The sequence below is a fragment of the Canis aureus genome, chromosome 18 (assembly GCF_053574225.1).
Source record: "Canis aureus isolate CA01 chromosome 18, VMU_Caureus_v.1.0, whole genome shotgun sequence".
Classification (NCBI taxonomy): Eukaryota; Metazoa; Chordata; class Mammalia; order Carnivora; family Canidae; genus Canis; species Canis aureus.
The window spans coordinates 18,698,912-18,719,197 of NC_135628.1; the positions used below are offsets into that span (position 1 = coordinate 18,698,912).

Sequence of the window (20,286 nt, forward strand, 5' to 3'; positions counted from 1 at the left end):
AGCACATAAATATGTTAAGCATGGAGATGCTGCTGAAGCTGCATTTCCTGGGCTTCACCCCATTCTTGCCAGTTTCTACCTGTTATGCCTTGGTCAAGTTTCTTAATCTCTCTGTGGCTCAGTGTTCTCATTTGTAAAGTGGGGTTATCACTCTCATGGGGATTGCAGAAATTACTATGGAGGATGTGTGAAGTACCTGATAGAAAATAAATGCCAAGAAGTGCAACTGAAAACACAGTAACAATGATAAAGGGGCGGGAGGAATTTTTGGAATATGACTGTGGCCTTGAGGGTGGTGATGGTTTTATACTGACTCTTCAAGTTGTATACATTGAACATGTACAACTTTTTGCATGTTCATCACACCTCAGTAAACTGGTTTGTAAAAAAGAAAGATGTGCAATAGGCATTTAAAACGTCAGAACAAAGAATGGGGCGTAAAGAAGGATCGATTCTGGGACCAGAGGTGGCCACTGTCAGGAAAGACTCCCAGAGAACACCTGCCCTCTTGGGGGGGGGTCTCCTAATGTGGCTCCCCATTTGCCAGGCTGTCAGAGGACAGGCTGGCATAATCCAGAACAATGGGAGCCCAGGCCTGCCTGGTGGTAAGTCCCATCAGAAGATGACCCGGGACACAACTAAAGCAATGGTGGTGGGAAAGTGATGCAGACAGTGGAGACCAAAGATGCCGAGGAGCTTAAGCAATGCCAGTCCCCGGGGAGCTACAGTCCCTTGTTCCATGTGGGCAGGAGGGAAAGGGGGAGAAAGGGTGAAGGATGAGGTTGGGGAATAAAAACAGAAATGGGGCTATTGGGCTGCTTTTTATTGCTCCTCAATGACTTGTTTTGTTCTTTAGTCTTCCGTCAGTAGTCACTTTTATATAAAAGTGTTTATTGGAGGAGTTAGTCACTTAAATTGTGAACAACATTATAGATTTTTATAACCTTTTTCAAAAGAAATACGTGTTCATTACAGGAGATTTTTAAAAATACCATTGGGCACTAAGAGTAAAAGAAAACTTCACCTCTTATCCCATTGACTACAATGACTATTCCGTTTTGATCTTTATCCTTCTTATCATTTATATATTATACATTTAAAAAGTTTTTTAATTGCAAAAATGAAATCGTATGGTGTCCACTGCTTTACAGCCTGATTTTTCAAAATTAAATGTGAACATGATTACATGTCGTTTAATATTCTTCTACACGATCAATTTTAACGATTTTCAAGTATTTCATTATATAGATGTATCATAATTTATTTTTATCTACTCTCCTATGTGAACATTTAAGTTGCTTCCATTTTTTTTCTATTACTGAGCATTCTTGTGGATGCATCTTTGCACACATCCTTGATTTTAGTGTTCATCATGTATTTCATCTGCACAGTAAGTCAGGATGAGGGAAGGAAAGTGAAGTAAATACATAAAGTAGTTGATTGTAATCTTCACAGGAATTACTCCAACCACAAGCCCCTCTGCCCTGGAAAGGCCATGTGCCTGCCCTAGAGGGGCTGGAATGGGGTGGGAGAAATTCATTTGAAGTAGGGAGCATCTTGCTTGACCACTGATTCCAGGAACCAGCACTCAAGCCCCCCACTCTGCTATGTTGACAGAGCCTGGCCAGTTGGGAACCATACTGGGGCAGTGTTGCTGAGCCAGGCAAGATGGGCTTCCCCTTTGTCCCCCTCCGGGAGATAGGCAACAGCCTAGCCTTCACAGCAAAGGAGCTAAGCATGACATAGCATCCTTCCTTAGAGCCCTGTACAGAGTGCAGGAGGGGTAGCCTTGGATTGGGCATTCTGCATCTCTGCTGCATATCCTAGCACATGCTATGCCAAGAAAGGACAGTGGCAGTGGGAAGGAAAAGGAGGAGCAAGATAAGAAAACTCATTCATCTGAGATGGCATGATCCCATCCCCTGGGCCGCTCTAAATATATCGATAGAGGAGGGGCGGGGAGAAATGAGCACGTGGTTTGGCTTCTGTGAGTGGAGAAGGGCCAGACAAATTAGGAGGGTGTCTGAGGGGTTTGCACCCCACTTAGAAATATAATAGTAGAATAAGCCAACAGAAAAAAAAAAAAAAGAAAAGAAAAAGAGCACTGCTTCTCTCCAGTGCTCATCTGGAGAACTGAACTAAGCTAAATTGGGCTAAAACCAAAAGAGCAGTGCCATTCCAAACTCTTTTGAATCCCGGTACAAAGTCTATTATTTTTAACTCAAAGAGAGATTTGGTTTGCTTTTTAAAATGTATTATTGTAAAAAGTCTATGGCCTATTAATTCTGTATTGCTATAATAGTGGCTACCCTCCAGGTAAGGTCTCTCCCTCTCTTTTTTTTAAGTTCTCTTTTATTATTTTTTTATAAATTTATTTTTTATTGGTGTTCAGTTTGCCAACATATAGAATAACACCCAGTGCTCATCCCGTCAAGTGCCCACCTCAGTGCCCGTCACCCCCTACCCACCTCCCCTAGTTCATTTCCAAGAGTTAGGAGTCTTTCATGTTCTGTCTCCCTTTCTGATATTTCCCACTTATTTCTTCTCCTTTCCCCTTTATTCCCTTTCACTATTTTTTATATTTTTTAATCCTTCATTTGTGCGATCATTGGCTTGTCCATTCTTTTTTTTTTTTTTTTTAAGATTTTATTTCTTTATTCATGAGAGAGAGAGAGAGGCAGAGACACAGGCAGAGGGAGAAGGAGGCTCCATGCAGGGAGCCCGACGTGGGACTCAATCCCGGGTCCCCAGGATCATGCCCTAGACTGAAGGTGAAGCTAAACCGCTGAGCCACCCGGGCTGCCCCTGGCTTGTCCATTCATCACACATTGGTTAACTGTTACTGATTGGTAAACCACTCTGTGCAGGACATGGCATTGCCAGGTATTGTGCGGATGGTCATAGGCAGAACAGATCCCTGTGCTCATGCAGCTCCGGGCTTGTGGAGAGAACACAATTAATAAACAGGCAAATAAATTATTAAGAATAAAGTGCTATGGAGGAAATAAATAAAGTACCATCATGAGACTAACGAGGCAGACCTGCTTAGGTATCTCCAGAAGGCATCTCTGAGAAGAGGCACAATAAGACTATCAGTCACCCAATTGGTGAGTTTTCCTTTTGGGCACACAGTAAGACGACATGCCCAGCCTCTTGCTTCCAGGCCGATGGGGAATGTGGAATGTGGGTGCAAGTAATGCTTCCCTCTTCTAGGTCTGGCCTAAACAATCCTCCACGTGTTCCTATTTCTCACCAGGTGAATGTAGGTGGTCCTGCAGAGGATTCCCCGAAGGCCAAGGGGTTGGCAGGGTCACGTGCTGGAATGACTAAGTGGCCATGTGGCACACAGGGAAGTCCCCATTCTTATTTCTGATTCACACACACACACCAACCACATTGGGTGATGACCTAAAGGCAAATAAATTTTATTTTTTAAATCACTAAGATTTGGAGTTGTAAAGGATTGATCATTCTAAGTAACAGAGGAGGCAAGGTTAGGCTAAGACCTGAAGGATGTGTAGAAGTCAACTGCTGGGAGACCTGGAACATGACATTCAAGGCAGAAGAAGCAGCATGAACCAAGGGTCAAGGCAGGAAGCCCATGGAACTGACAGAAAGATGGAAGAGCTGGAGGCAGGTGAGTGAAAAAGCAAGATAAGGTAAGACTGCAGTGACAGGAGGGGCAGGTGCTACAGACTTGCAGACAGTGGTCAGAAGTTTGGCTTCATTCTACTTTCCCCGTATTTTACAACTCCACCAATCCAGTTATTTGTATGCCAGGGTACCCAGTAGACACTATGCACTGATTGTTTAAAATTACCAAAATCCAGAAAGATACAACACTAAGTGTATTAGTTTCCTCTTGCTGCTGTAACAAATTACCACAAACTTAATGGGCTTGAAACAACCCAGATTTATTCCTGTTTAGTTCTGGAGGCCAGAAGTTCAAAATGGGTCTCGCTGGGCTAAAATCAAGGTGTCAGCCGGGCTGGGTTGTTTCTGGAGCTCTAGGGAGGAATCTGTTTTCTTGCCTTTTCCAGCTTCTAGAAGCCCTCTGCATTCCTTGGCTCCCAGTCCCTTCCTCTATATTCGAAAGCCAACTGCATAGCATCCTCAAATCTCTTTGTGACCCTGTCTCTCCTGCTTCCCTCTTTCACTGAAAAGGACTCTCGTGATTACACCGAGTCCACCCAGATAATCCAGGATAATCTCCTCATCTCAGTTAGTGGATTAGCCAGTTTAATTCCATCTGTTTACTTCTCTTTTGCCATGAAACAATGTAGTCCCAGGTTGCAGGGATGAGGATGGGGACATCTTTGGGGGGCTATTCTGTCCACCACACTAGAAATGCCATGATAGTTGTCAGCTGAAGTCAACTAAACCATAGTCACCAACTGTGTAACTCATAGACTCCTTCTATTATTTCCCCCCAAACTGAAGATTTTTACCAAATTTGATTTCCAAAACAAAGTGAAGTTATTATGTAATTATTTATGCATAATGATTTATTTTCATTTAGATTTTTTCAAAATGTATAAAAAGAGGTTGCAGGGGCACCTGGGTGGCTTAGTCAGTTAAGCGTCCGACTCTTGATTTCAGCTCAGGTCATGATCTCAGGGCCTGAGATGGAGCTCCACGTGTGGCTCAGCGCTGGGAGTGGAGCCTCTTTAGGATTCTCTCCCCCTTGGTAGCCCCCCACCCCAGCTTGTGTGTGCTCTTTCTCTTTCTGTCTTTCAAAAAAAGAGGTTGCAGGCCTCTAAAAAATATTTGAAGTGATCCTGAATCGGGGGCCATTAGACTTACAGAAAATTGGGCTTCTCAAATCTCAATTTCCTAGGTCTGGGCAAAGGATTTAACAGAAGAGGAAACAATGAACAGTGATAAAATGTATCTGGGTACATTCCCCTTTTGTTTTCCCTAAAATAGGGTTTGGGGGCTGCTCCCTTAAAAATGTCATCACAATAAAATTATATTCTTAATACTAAAGAGGCTTGGACATAACCAATCACATCTAAATCACAGAGGATTAATTATTATACACACTTCACACCTCTGGGGGGACAGGCTTATTATTGTGTTAGAGGACAGGAATCTGGCAACTCTGCAGAATGCAAATCACCCAGAGCAATTCCATGTAGCTCTCCTGATTACATTCCCATGTCGTCCCTCAAGGATGCTAACAAAGCTGCTGGGACAGGAGGGACTTTGTAACAGTTCTTACATATTGATTATACTGGATTAAGTGATTTCCCACCACATTTAAATAATAAACAAAACACTTGAAAAATCACCTTGGATATCAGCAGATTCCCTGGACCTTTGCTTTTGGAGGGTGAATTTATCACAGGACGAGGATACAGCAGTCTATGTAGCACCTGCTCTACTCCTTCCTTCTTTCTTTCAGCACCCAGGATCTCCTTTCCCTACAAGGTCCCTGAGGTCACACCCACCTTCCTGGCAATCAGCACAGTCTGTAGTGATACATCATAGATGGATTTTTGTCTTCCCATCACTATCCTCTTTCTATATTTTTTGCTTTGTGGATCCTCTTTATTGTTTACTAAACAAGTGACTTAATCAGAACATTCTTTCTTTTACATGATGCCAGGACTTCCATTTTCAGTAGATACTATAATTAACTTCTCAGGAAATGTTTATATTGACTATAGTTTTTAAGCTTGAAACACCCTCCCAGGAAACCAATAAAACAATATGATGCTTTCAAATCTGCTTCTTAAGACACAGCCAGTTTAGGGACTAAAGATTTGCTGGCTCATGTTGTGTGCTACCAGCTACGGCAGTGAATACTCACACACTAACTTCCGTACTACGTCCCAAGGAGGGCTAACTCACACTGGGACCAAAGTCCGATCATAGTACTCAGAACATCCTGAGATATTTGCTCAACACTAATTCTGCATTTTGCCCACTAAACGTGAGCACTCTAGATATGAAACACAGAAATCTGAAACACAAATAAGATTCAAGTAAGCATGTATTTTAAAAGGTTTAGTGGAGGGTAGGGGAGCAGTGGAAGAGAGAAAGGAGACAGAGAGATGAGGGAGAGGAGGGCATAAGAATCGGGGGAAAAGAAAGAAGGAAGGGGAAATGAAGGCAAGTCAAGGGAGATCACCATTACATAGATGTGCTTTCTTATTCAGAAGAATAAAATTTGGGCCTGAAGGGTTACTTTCTGGCAGTCCATATGGCTTTCTATACAAGTAAACTTTATCAGACTTTTCATTCTCTGCAAGACAAACCAGACAGCCAACTGTACAATTGCTTTGATTACTTGGTCTCTAAAAATTATCCAGCAATTGACTCAACTTTCCATTTTATCATGCCTCCAAGATTTAACAAATGCAATTTTTTTAACAAATCACAAGCTTTGTGATAAATCAGGATAAGTGCCAGAACTATTGTGAACCTATTTTGTTTTTAGATTAAAACAAAATTCATCTTTGTCATAGAGCAGACTGTCCATATTGATATGCTGGATACAGAATAGTTGTTTTATGATCTTAAGCAAGGAAAATATGAACAGCAGATGAAGGGATGCTCTTTCAAAGCCATTTCTACCCCTAGCACCTGAAACAGGATTGCCTGATATAGTAAAGGTTCAAAAATATGTGTTGGATCAAGTTGTTTTATATCTTTTTTGAAACCTTGATATATGTAGCCACCTTTTGAACAAGCCATTCATGGCTATCAACAATTTTATTTTTGTCTCACTCTGTACCTTAAATGTAATTCTATTAGGTGAACTCTTTCCCTGCCTTGAAAGATATTTAGGGCAAATCTCATGTCTTTGGATTAGTTTTAAATAATAAGTTTGTCAGCAACTCAACTCAATAAAAACAAAGTAGAGTACTTAACATGTTCAGTCCAGTGAAATATTTTGAACTTGATTCAGAGTCAGAGCTTCCCCATGTCTGGACTCAGTTCATTTCTGGCTACTTGCCCTAGGTGGAAGAAATCTATTCTCTCACCTGCCCTTCCCTCCATCTCACCAGGTGCCCTGTCAGACAGGGATGGAGGGGAGAGAAAAGGAGTGGGAAAAGTCTTGTTTGATTCGTACCTAAAAGAGGCTTAGGTGCTCTCCCAGCAACTATGTAAAATGTACTCTTCTCCTGGGGTAATTTCACATGTACCCTTGAAATCACTGGGGATCTGTCACCTGTAATAAATGCTGGTTGCTTAGGGCTCCTTCGGCCACTGGAAATCTGGACGCCCACCTTCTTTTGGTGTCACTTTACCTTCTATGTGACTCTCCTGGACAGCTCTCCCTGGGCCTGCCTTACATCTGCTTCATGGGAAACAGTTACTCCTTTGCCCTGACACCCAGTGGGCCCTCGAGGCGACAATCTGAGAGCAACCTGACTTTTAGATTGGCTAGGGGTGAGTCAGACCCCGGCCCACTGCGTCCCCCAAAGTGCAGAGGACACTTATTAAACCCTCTGAAAGGCCAAGTGAAGCTAGTCTCCCTGCCCTTGAGAAAAAACGGCAGACACCCTCCACATCTTCTCTGGAAAGGGTCAGATTTAGAGCATGGTGCATAGTTTGCTTCAAAATTCTAACTCTTCGCCTTGTTACACCCCCCCCCCCCAAATGTGGGTGAGGGGTCAAGAGTCATAAAGCCACCTTGTGTTCATGTCTTTTCTGTGTCTGTCTGGTGGTCTTTCCAAATTTTGAAATGGCACATTTACTATATTGGGTGCTCAGCCAACACTGAGATTAAAATAGTTCCTTTTTCATATAGTAGTATATAAAAGCAGTCCATTTTATACTAAAACCTGAAGATCTAGATTTCCAAAGCAGGTTAATCAAGACAATGATCATTCACTTGATCATATTTTACCATTCTTCTTACCTATTGGTAAGGAGGTATCCTCTCTCTCTACAAATCGCAGCTTGGCTAAGTCTCTCTGGATATGTTTTTTACTTGCTCCCTCTGCCATTTTTGGTTTCTTAACTCAGCTATGGCTCGTATCATATAAACCTCCCAGGGATATCACAGGATCCGGTTTAGTCATCAGCAAATTTGCTTTGGTTCACTATTTATGTTCTCTACTTTCTCCATGAACTTCTATTAAACTGTAAAATTGAAATATTTGAATTAGGAGAGTATTTTTAGGAACTAACTTCAGTGACTTTTTGTGTGTTTGTTCTGTATTTTGTCCCAAGTGACCCTTGCCCATCAGTCAGCTAGGACTACTGCTTTTATTACTTTAGAGAGAAGGGATGACACAGCATAATGGCAGAAAATAAAGAAATAGATTCTTTTCGATTTCAAAATCTTGGGCCTGGCATGGGACGAAGATTTGGAAGGATGAGTATTAAATAAGAAAAACTCTGTTCAAGTTGCACAGGCCAGAGGAAGGAAGTTAGTAGACCAGCGCGGGGTGGTAGAAAGGTGCCAGAGGTTGGGGTTCTTGAGAAGAAGCCACAAACCCACTTATCTCCAGGAAGAGCCCTGAGAGGAGTGGATAAAGGAAATCCTCTGGTAGAACTAGGGAAAATGAGTCCAGGAGCATTGTACCCACCTGTCCTTGTTTGAAGGAAGAGAAGATGCCAGGGTGGAGATGTGTGTGGTGTGCCTGGGCAAGTGACTGAGGCAGCCCCAGATGGACCTTAATGCCAGAACACATAATAAGAACAGGTAAATGATTCCTAAAGGTAGCACATGAGTGGAGATAAGCCTTATACAGCCTGCAGAGTTTCATCTCTGGAAAAGAACAATTTCTATGAACTCAGTGTATCACGAAAGTAGTTCAGAAGAGAGATAGACCTTAAGGTGTCTTGCTGTGGAGAATGTGGGTCAACATAGCAATGACTCTCAGGAATAGATGACTGGGGACCAGGAAACAGATGCCAGCATCAACACATGACAGCAATGGGAAGTCAGCCCACTGCCCCGATGAGGGGTACTGAGTGAGGCCCTCAGAACCTGGACAGACCTGGAAGAGGAACAGGACAGAGATCTAAGCACACTGCCCCCATAGCCTGTATTTGGCCACTGTAGTGGGGGGAATAGTGCCTCCCACCCAAATTCATGTCCACATGGAACCTCAGAATGTGACATTACCTAGAAACAAGTGTCTTCAGATATAATTAATTAAGATGAAGTCATACTGGATCCAATGGCTGATGTCCTTGTAAGAAGAGGAATCAGAGATACAGAGACACAGGGAAGCATGCCCTCTGAATATGGAGGCAGAGATTGGAGTGAAGCAAGCTAAGCCAGGGAACACCATGGATTGCTTGCTGGGCATTGTTAGAAACCAGAAGAGAGGCAGTGTGTTTTCTTCTCAATGGCCCTTGGAGGGAGCAGGGAGCATAGCCCCACCAATACCTTCTGGCTTCTAGCCTCCAGAACTGTGAGGGAATATACTTTGTTGTTTTAAGCTGCCCTGTTATGGTTTGTTACAGCGGCCCTAGGGAACTAGCATGACTCCTAAGCACGCTGCCTTTGGGGACATCACACTGAGCAGCAGCACTGCGACAGATTGGAGAGATGGGCCCCAAAGAGTCTGATCCAGATAGGAGGAAGCCAAGGACTCCTGGAAACCCAGAACTTTGGTCTGAGTGAAGGCCTCGTCAGTTCTGAGTTTGATATGGAGCTCTGCTCTCAAATCCATTTTTGGATTTAGCTGATATCAAGTGCAGCACCAGTAGAAGGTTCACCACTATCCATCTCTAGAACATTTGCATCACCCAAAACTGAAGCTCATTAAACCCATTAAACAAGAACTCCCCACTCCCTCCAGCCTCTGGCAACCACTCTTATACTTTCTGTCTCTATGAATTTGGCCACTCTATGTAATTATATAAGTGGAATCATACAGTATTTGTCTTTCTGTGTTTGGCTTCTATCACTTAGCCTACCTAATGTCTTTAAGGTTCATCCATGATTGTGCACAAATCAGAATTTCATTCCTTTGAAAGGCTGCATAATATTCCTATGTGTGTGTGTGTGTGTGTGTGTGTGTGTGTGTGTGTAATAGTTTGCTTATCCATTCATCCATAGATAATGGGTTATTTCCACCTTTGGGCTACTGTGAATAATGCTGCTATGAAGGCAGGTATGTGAAATCTGTTCAAGTCCTTCCTTTCAATTCTTTTGGGTGGCAGAGAGTAATTTTAAAAAGTATTCTGTAGAAGAAAACTAGCAACTGCTAGAAAAACCTAAACTAATTAAATTTACCTTCTTAAGGATTTAAAAAAGGAAGCCATCATTAAGGTTTTCAGAGCTGATGTTATAAAACTTTTCTTATTGCAAACTTTTTAAGAAAAATGACCAAGAACTTTCTAGATTCTATTAGAGGACTATACAAATGAAAGATTAATTATTTTGATTATTACCAAATTTTACATCTGTCATTTATATATTTAATGTTAAGATTATAGTTTTAATTATCAAAATTGGATAACAGAACATGAAAATATATTCATTCAATTTCCTAGAATATTTTGGTTATATCTAACTTTATACATATATAAGTAATCATTTTAAAAATACTGTGTGTGGTAACATGTAGCTGTAAGGAATATCATGTTTCATATGATAAGCTTATTCTTGTGTCTTATCAAATGCCTACAAATAAATCAAATTTAAATTGATGAAGACAAGGCACTTACTATTTAAGAATCCTTAAAGAAAAGCTTTTGGAAAATATACTTTTTGTTATTTAAATGATCACCTGTTAATTTATCTACTTCAGATTTTCATGTTCTGGCATTTTTTGAAAAAGAGAAACTCTTAGAGTATGAAAAATGAATCATCACGTTCTTTTTTGTAAAACTTTACCAACTGGACTCATCATATTATTTTGTTGGCTCAAAGTATTATGCTGTATCTTTGGCTGGTTTGAGCACATACAAAAGTGGAAAAGAGCATCACTCAAAATTGAGAAAGAATGTAAAAGGGCAATATTTTCTTTCCAAGATTGTCCATACAAAAGCCAGTTGTCAAAGGCCCAGGGAGAGACCTCATGCTTTAATGAACTGTCTCATCTTCTCCTGACCTCCTCTTACCAACTCGCCTTTGTTTCTCCTATTTCATTAACGGCTAATTCCTGTCTCTTCTCTTTTCAGGGTATTTCTGGTCTCATTGTCTTCTCTCTGAAATGCCCTAGTTCAAGACATCACCGACTTTTGTTTAGTGTGTTGTCTCCAGTCTCATCATCATTTGCATTGCCTCTGCTCTGAAGTCCACACTCTTCAGCTTGACATGGAACACCTTCCATAATCTAACCCCCTAATCTTTTTTCCTAATCTAACTTGCACTCTTCTTTCTTATGCACCCTGAACTGTCATAAAATCTATTCCCTCTGGGCTCCTGCCTCCAAATCTTCACTCCATGCTATTTTCTATGCCTTCCCTGTTTCTCCTTCTTGGAAACTCAGGCTCTCATCTACACTCTCATAGAGAGAGTTATTGATTTGTCTCTTAAAATGCTTGTCACTTTCTACTCCATGTGTCAGTTATCTGTGTTTGTATCTCAGTCCCTCATGCCTCCTACCTAATAAAAGTTCAGGAACAATCATAGGATACCAAGTGGTATCAGTAACCTTGTTTTATAATTGTATTACTCTTATGAAAAGTCAGAGTTTTGAGTTATGTGCAATAATAATAAAATAATACACAGAGGACATGCTGTGCTTTCCAAATCTATTACCTATTATCGCAAGACTTCTGAAAAAGGTGACGTCTCCAATCCTCATTTGACATATGAGTAATATGAAGCGAAGAGCTGGGAAAAATCAGTGTTGCTGTATCAGATAAACAGGAATTTCTGAAAGTGTTAGAAAAACATAAAAGATTCACAAAAATGAAGCTCAGCCTGACTGTGCACCCTTCGCTAGTCTCCAGACAGCACTACCTATGAACTCAGGAATGTCTTGATTTATGAGGGTCAAGATTAACAAAACTTCAGATGAAACATGAGTGAATATGTTCTCCCATGACAACAGAAATTGCTGAGGATCACTACTAATAACGTTCTTCAGGACAGACTCTCCTTTTTAATCCAGAGGAGCCATTAACAGGTATCTGCCTGGATTTGCCTTTCTCCCAAGGTGACAAACCTCACCTCCAGCCAAGCTCCTGTCATTGAGGCAACTTTGTACACAGTACCAGGCTAGTGGCAAAGTATCCCAAAGAGTGTTTACCTGTTATAAGTCACTCTTCATCCCTGCAAGGCAATTCATAGGAAGTTCATTCAATATATGGCTTCCATTATGCCTCTTAGTACTGCTAAATAGATTTAGAGCACTTTACTTCTTTTGTCCATCACTTTTTCAATGGGAGTACACAAAGCCATTAGAAAGGAGCATTTTTAAAAAGTATACAATGGGAAGGAACCCAGCCCTGTAGCATGCAAATACCCTGGCCAAAGCCAGCATAGCACAGTCTGTTAGGCAAATCCTCTCTTGGAGGATTTGCCTCTCTCTTTTATTCCTTTTGGAGTGTCCAAAAGCTCTCTGTTGCTCTACCCCATAGCACTCAGCAACATACAAGCTATTTACCCAACACACTGGGGATCCTTACATATAGAACATTTTAGCATATATTTAATAAAATACATTTGATATATCTAGATTTTTTAAAGATGATTAAACATCATCTTTCTTTTTTGAAGTAATACTGGCCCTGAGCTTCTCAGCCCTTGCGCTTATTTCTTCAACACAGACAATTTATAGCATGTGGTGCCCATGGACAGCTCAGCCAAGATCATGCCACTTTTCCCTCCTCTGGGACCCAACGCCCAACATCTCAGACATCAGTGAGGCCTCCCACAAGACCCTGTTGGCTCAAGGCCCTTTGTTAATTTGCCTAATCCTTTCTGCTGGCAAAGGCAGTAATGCCACTGAGGCCAGATCTGCATTAGTCAATAATCTGCTTCTCAGGTGTTCACTTTTCCTGATCTTAGTAACAAATATGAAGAGATGTGTAAATTTAGGCTCAACAGCCAAGTATCACTGACCTTCATCTATGCTACCAGATGAAAATATTGGTAGAAAAGCCTCAATAACCATGAATGGATGGTCTTGTGGTTTTACAGACCTTTTTAGACTCCTGAGATTTACAGTTGTGTGGTTTCTGAAAAAGAACTGCCATGGTAAAAATGCAATATTATTCTTAGACCCCCAGACTAGCATTTCAGAAAAGCAGAAGTTGAAATCCAGCTCCGTGTTGTAAAACAATCTTATGTAAGTTACTTAACCTGTTTCTTCCTTTGCCAAATAAGAATGAGATGCTCCCATTGGCCTCTGTCTGTAGATACATCTGAGGGTACCTGGAGAAGTGAACAGCGCTGGGCAAGAAGTACAGTTATGTCCTGGATTAAGTAGGAGGCTTTGTTGTGGCGCACAAGTGCTTTCTCTTTGTAATGTCTAAATAGACACAAAACAAGAGGAAAAGGAAAATAACCAGCAGGAGGGGAACTTATGTCCATTTTATTACAGTTCTAATTATGTTGAGTGTCTTCATTGTCCAAGGCACTTTTTAGGTGTTAAAAAGACTAGAAAAATAAAATACAATTCCTGACCTCAGTGTGCTTACATTTGGTGTATATGTTTTGGGTGTGTCTGTGTGTTGTGACTATATGTGTGTATATGTGTGTGTCTATGCCCATGTGTCTATGGTCACAGCTAAACTAAGGTACACTGGAGCTTTCTATTCTAAGGAGCAGGGTCTACACGGGGAGTAGCTGACTGGCAAGGATCTAGAAAAGTTTTACGGGCAAATCTGTGTTTGTGTTAGGCTTTGACAGGAATAGAACTTCAGGAAGCAGAAATAGAAGAGAAGGGATTTTGGAAGAAAGAAAAAAAAATACCTGAGAAAAATCAGGGAGTGGAGATAGCGCAAGGCATGTCCCATGTATACTGATGTATATAGGTAATGTAACTGGCAACCTATAAGATCTTTACCTGGCTAGGAGGCACCAAAGACAGGCAGGAGGGATCTTTTACATTTCCAGCAGTCTCAACCTGCACTTGCAATGCCTCTGAATCAAAATGAACCACATTAAGGCAAACTCTCAGCTGTCTCTCTGATTCTGCCCTAGTCATTCAGTTTGGCACAAAAATGGCACTTTCAAGACAGACTCTAAGGATTATACTTGGAATTTAGAGTTCTGAGGAAGTGTTTCTGTGTACACAGGAAGGTTGGCAAAACAAGAAAGGCACTCCACGTCCCAAAACACTCATTTTTCCTAACTCATATAACTATAAGAAAACTAGGAATCTTTTAAGTTCCTATAAGGTATAGAATTCAAGTGGTTCTACTGTAGTATTTCTCCAAGTGCATTGCTAACAATAAAGAGAACATTCACCATTCATTCATTCTTTCCTTCATTCAACAACTATTTACTGAACACCTATCATGGACCAGGCACCTGTTCTAGGCATAGATATCCTATCCCCAATGCTTAGATAGTAGATAGCCTCCCACCCTGACCCGCTGTGGAGCTCACAGGCTAGTGGGCAGAGACTGACAATAAATGAAACAAGTAAGTAAAAGAGTAAGCCAGATGATGAGATGTGCTATGAAGATAAGAGGAAGGAAAAGAACTTAGGTAGTGCTGGTGACATGTGAGCCAATACTTGAAGGAAGAGAAAAGTAGAGATTTGTGCAGATATCTAAGAGAAGAGCAATGGTGGCAGGAGGAACAGCAATGCAGAAGCCCTGAAATGCATCTGAGGCAGGTGAGGATCCCAGAATGCCTAAAGCTGAATGAGAGAAGGAGACAGTAGTGAGATGTAAGGACAGAGACTCAGCAGCAATCAGGAGGCTGGAGCAGGAGGATAATTAGTACAATGCAGACTATGGAAGCAACTAGAAGATAGTATTTCATGATGGAGGAGTATTAACAAATATGGCTGAGGGGTTAAGTAAGGTGAGGGCTGAGAATGTACTCTTGAAGTCAACGCCGTGAAGGTGTTTGGTGACCCTGACTAGAAGGTATCAGCTGGAGGGATGAGAGCAGAAGCCTGACTGTGGAGAATTGAATGGATAAAGGGAGGGAAAGAATGGACCACAAAGCATTTTGCTAAAAAGGGAGCAGAGAAATGAGTGGTCATGAGGAAATGCTGCCAAGAAAGGTTGTTTTAATATAAGGAACACATACAACCCAATAGCAAAAAGGCAAATAATATGATTTAAGAATAAGCAAAGGACCTGAACAGACATTTTTCCAAAGAAGATATGCAAATGGCCAATAAGTAGATGAAAAGGTGCTCCACATCACTCATCATCAGGGAAATGCAAATCAAAACTACAGTGAGATACCACCGTACACCTGTCAGAATGAAAATTATCAAAAAGACAAGAGAACAAGTGTTGGCAAAAATGTGGAAAAAACGGAGCCCTTGTGTACAGTTGGTAGGGATGCAAATTGGTGCAGCCACTATGGAAAACAGGATGGAGGTTACTAAAAAAATTAAAAATAGAACTACTGTATGATCCAGCAATCCCACTTCTGGGTATCTATCCAAAAGAAATGAAATCACTATCTCAAAGAGATGTCTGTACCTCACATTCATTACAGCATTATTTAAAGTAGCCAAGATATGGAAATAACTGAAGTGTCCCTCAATGGATGAATGGATAAAGAAGTTGTGGTATTCAGCCATAAAGAAGAAAACTCTGCTATTTTCAGTAACATGGATGAATCTTGAAGGCATTATGCTAATTAAGATAAGTTAGAAAAATAAAAGCATTTCTTGATCTTATTTACATATGAGATCTAAAAAAGTTGAACTCATAGAAACATATACAGCATGGCAACTATAGTTATAATACTGTATTATATACTTGAAATTTGTTAAGAGAATAGACCTTAAATGTTCTCATGGCAAAATACCCCACAAAAGTAACTATGTTGGGTGATGGGCATGTTAATTAATCTAATTGTGGTAAATATATATATATTTATATATATTATATATATTTATATATATCATACATTATATATATTACATATATATCATACATTATATATATTACATATATATATATAATCTCCAATCATCATGTTGTATACCTTAAACTTACACACAATGTTATCTGTCAACATATCTAGATAAAGCTGGGTGGGAAGGATAAAAAAAAAAGAAAGAAAGAAAAGCTGGTTTTGTTTGATTGATCCTTTCTGTTTTGTCCTGTTTTTTAGGTGAGAGAAGTAATACCCTGTTAGTGGGCTGATAGGAATGGATCCAGTAGACTGGAAAATTGATGATGCTGGAGAGACCAGGGGAAGAGTTGGAAGAGTCAGGATCTAGTGGACAAGTGAATGGGATTATCTTAGGCAGCAACAGGGACAGTTCATGGCCTGGGGGAAAAAAAAAAGGGGGAGCAAAGCATCCAAGCACCAAGGTTGGGATGTAGATGAGTGCCTGGAGCTCATGGAGATCCTCTTCCAACAGTTCTGTCCTCTTAAATATGGGACAGCACAGGGGGCACATGGTAGAAGAGTAAGACAAGGGTGGGTCAAGCAGGGTCTGGGGTGCTGAGTGAGGAGATGCGACATGATCTGACCTGCATTTTGGAAGCTCCCTCTGGCATGTGGGCTCTGAAGGGAGGCAAAGGTGAAAGCAGAGCAGCAGCCAGTTAGGAGGTCATGGCAATAATCCAGGATGAAGATGAGAAGTCAATGGGCTTTTTTCACAGACTGCAGTGGTAGCAGCTGAACTGGAAAAATGATCAGATTCTGAATATATTTTGAATGCAGCTAAGTATGGAAGAGTCAGTGAAGTACAGGGTATTTTATTGTTTTCCACCCAAAGGAATACAACAAAATCAAGAAATGTTGTTGCATTTAAGCCAAAAAGCAGTAACATTTCAACTGCTTTTACTGACAATAATCCGGTTTTTAACTAGCGAAGACTATTCCAGAACTGTGGCAATGTCAATAAGTGAGGCCAATGAACACATAAAAATCTGTTGGTACTATAAAGCATTGTAGAAATTGAAGCTGTAGTTAAAAGCAAGGCATCTGTATCTGTTCCAATAAGCCCATTGTCAGGAATGAGTCAATAAATCACAAAATTAGTGTGGAAAATATTTCAAGCTTTCCAAGATCAAAGAATGGATAGTGAAATATTAACTTGATGTCCTTTTAACTTTCTTTTCTCAATATTTATTAGTGTTTGACCTCCCCTGAAATGAGAGTTCCATTATAAGCTCTTTTGATAAATGGATTGAAAGGTTGCTCAAAGCACTCCATCGTCACTAAGTATTTTCTACTCTCCAGTGAAACACTATTAGTCTGCATTTTACAGTAACTGTCTTCAGCATACCAAAAATGTGCATCTCTACACAACAGAGAGAAGAACTAAGGGGATTTCCCTTTCTCTCCCTCTTCTGCCACTGGTAACTACAATTACAGATACTCTTAGAGATAAAGTAGAGACATGCACAGTAAAAATGTCATTACAAAAAGTGTTCAAGCCTGGTCATTCATACTTTAAACACATTTGAACTAATATTTAGGGTTGGAACAACCAAAATAAATGAGGTCCCAGTCCTTCTTTTCAAATTTATAGCAAACTTCCTAGAGAGTAGAGGCCACAGATCCCTCCTCTCTCTTCTTTCCATATGTCAGGTTTAGCTTGAGAAGCATTAATCATCAATTTTTGTCACCCAGATGTTCTCTGCATCCTAAAGGGCATATATGACAGATTTCTATAAGAATTGTGGCAATTTTTGACCAAATAATAAACTTATAGAATTTAATATTAAAAAATCAAAGATGCATCAAGATGTAGTTGTGAAATCCTGAAATTTGTAAGGAACTACAGAAGACCTTGAATAGTCAAAGCAATCTTGAAAAAGAAAAACAAAACTGGAGATATCCCAATTCCAGATTTCAAGTTGTATTATGAAGCAGTAGTAATTAAAACAGTATGGTACTGGCATAAAAATAGACACACAGATCAATGGAATAGAGCTGAAAACCCAGAAATAAACCCACAATTACATAGTCAATTAATCTTCCACAAAGGAAGAATGACTATACAATGGGAAAAAAAGACAGTCTTTTCAACAAATGGTGTTGGGAAAACTGGATAGTCACATGCAAAAGAATGAAACTGAGCCACTTTCTTCCACTATACACAAAAATAATCTCAAAATGGAGTAAAGACCTGAATATGAGGCCTGAAACCATAACATCCAGAAAAGAGCACAGGTAGTAATCTCTCTGACATTGGCCATACCAACAGTCCCTTGCCTCAAGGAAATAAAAGCAAAAATAAATTATTGGGAGTACATCAAAATAAAAAGTTTCAGCAGTGGAGGAAACAATCGACCAAAAGGCAACCTATGGAAAAGAAGGTATTTGCAAATGATGAAATATACAAATAACTTATACAACTCAATACCCCAAAACAATAATCCAATTAAAAATAGGCAGAAGTCATGAACAGACATGTCTTCAAAGAAGACATATAGATGGCCAACAGACACATGAAAAGATGGTCAACATCACTTATCATCAGGGAAATGGAAATAAAAAACTACAATGAGACATCACCTCACACCTGTCAGATGGCTAAAATCAAAAGCACAAGAGACAACAAATGCTGGTGAGAATGTGGGGGACAAGGAACCCTCCTCATACTGTTGGTGGGAATGCAAACTGGTACAGCCACATAATGCAAAACAGTATGGCAGTTCCTCAAAAAATTAAAATTAGAACCACCCTACAATCCAGGAATGGCACTCCTGGGTATTTATCCAAAAAACATGAAAACAATAATTCAAAGGGATACACACACCCCTATGTTTATTGCAGCAATATTTATAAGCAGCCCAAGCATCCATCAATAGATGGATAATAGATGGATGGAATACCTATCAATCTATCAATCTATCCATCTAATGGATTGTTATTCAGCCATAAAAAAGAATGAAATCATCACAGAATGATTTCTTAGAAAGAAAAATTGAAATCAACCTACATATGTAACAACAGGTGGCTGTTTTAAAAAAAAAGTTCTATCCATGCAAATGAACTATGCATGACCATTAAAAATTATGTCAAATACTTAAGTTCTAGAATACATTCACAGTGGGTTTTGAAATAAAACTAATATAAATGGTCTGACCACATTTTTGTAAGAATAAAATACATATTTACATATATATAGAAGGAAATTAGAAGCATAAACATCACAAGATTTATGTGACTGTTTCCAAACACAGGATTTTCTTTTTTAAAATTTTTTTAAAGATTTTATTTATTTCTTCATGAGTGACACAGAGAGAGGCAGAGACATAGGCAGAGGGAGAAGCAGGCTCCCTATAGGAAGCCTGATGTGGGACTCCATCCCAGGACCCCGGGATCACGACCTGAGCCAAAGGCAGACACTCAATCACTGAGCCACCCAGGCGCCTTTTTTTTTTTTTTTTTTTTTTTAATAAACACAGGATTTTCAAGGAGGCTGTCTTTTTGGCTCATCAGTACTTTGTTCTATTTTTTCCATAAGCAACCTTTTATTAACCACATAGTTGGAAATGTATGATTAAAAGTTACTAAACGTTATTCATGGTGGCACTCAAATCTCATAGGCTTGGCCAAATGCACCCCTATGGCTCCTAACCTTGCTTGCTTTCTAGACATGTGGTTATGTTAGTGTCAAAGCCCTAATGTGGCCCAGAGATCACCTTCTTCCCTAGATCTCTGACAATCCGCTCACAGTCAGGTCGACTATATTCTTCAGGCATCAAAGGCAAGGAAATGGAGCACAGCAGCAGATTCGAATACCCACAGAACCACAAAGAATGAGGCTTTAACTACAAGCTTCAAGTAGGATATGTCAATGTTGGCTTGCTTTCCATGAAAGCAATAGGAATTATCTGGCAACAAAATGCAGCCAGCACATCTATGGGGGTTAAAGGGTGGGGCACATTGGAGAAATGAGAAAAAACCCAGAAAGTGAACATGAATTCAGTGCATATTTGGTGGAGTGGGCTTTGTGCTATAAAACAGAACAGCACAGTTAGGGAAATTCCAGGTAATTTCAAGATTAAGACCCAGTATAAAGGCCTAAGCAATTTCCAAAGATTCTTTTAAATTAAGAATGAAGTCCCCAAAGAACTAAATTCTAATACCTTGAACTTCAAACAAACTGCTTTAAAAGCAACACTAAAAACATCAAACAGAAAGTAGATTAAGTGCATGCTCCATCTGTAAGAGCTTGCTTACCACAAACTCAATTACTTGTTCCAAAATGAGATCCCAGTTTGTTTGGATTTACTGATAGGCTTCTCTTGATAAATGAG

General features: G+C 40.1%; 1 protein-coding gene across 2 annotated transcripts in view; it reads right to left on the reverse strand.

Annotated features, from left to right (window-relative positions):
* Positions 1-20,286, reverse strand: part of CHN2 (chimerin 2) — a 296,328-nt gene that overhangs the window by 186,989 nt on the left and 89,053 nt on the right. The window lies entirely within an intron of this gene.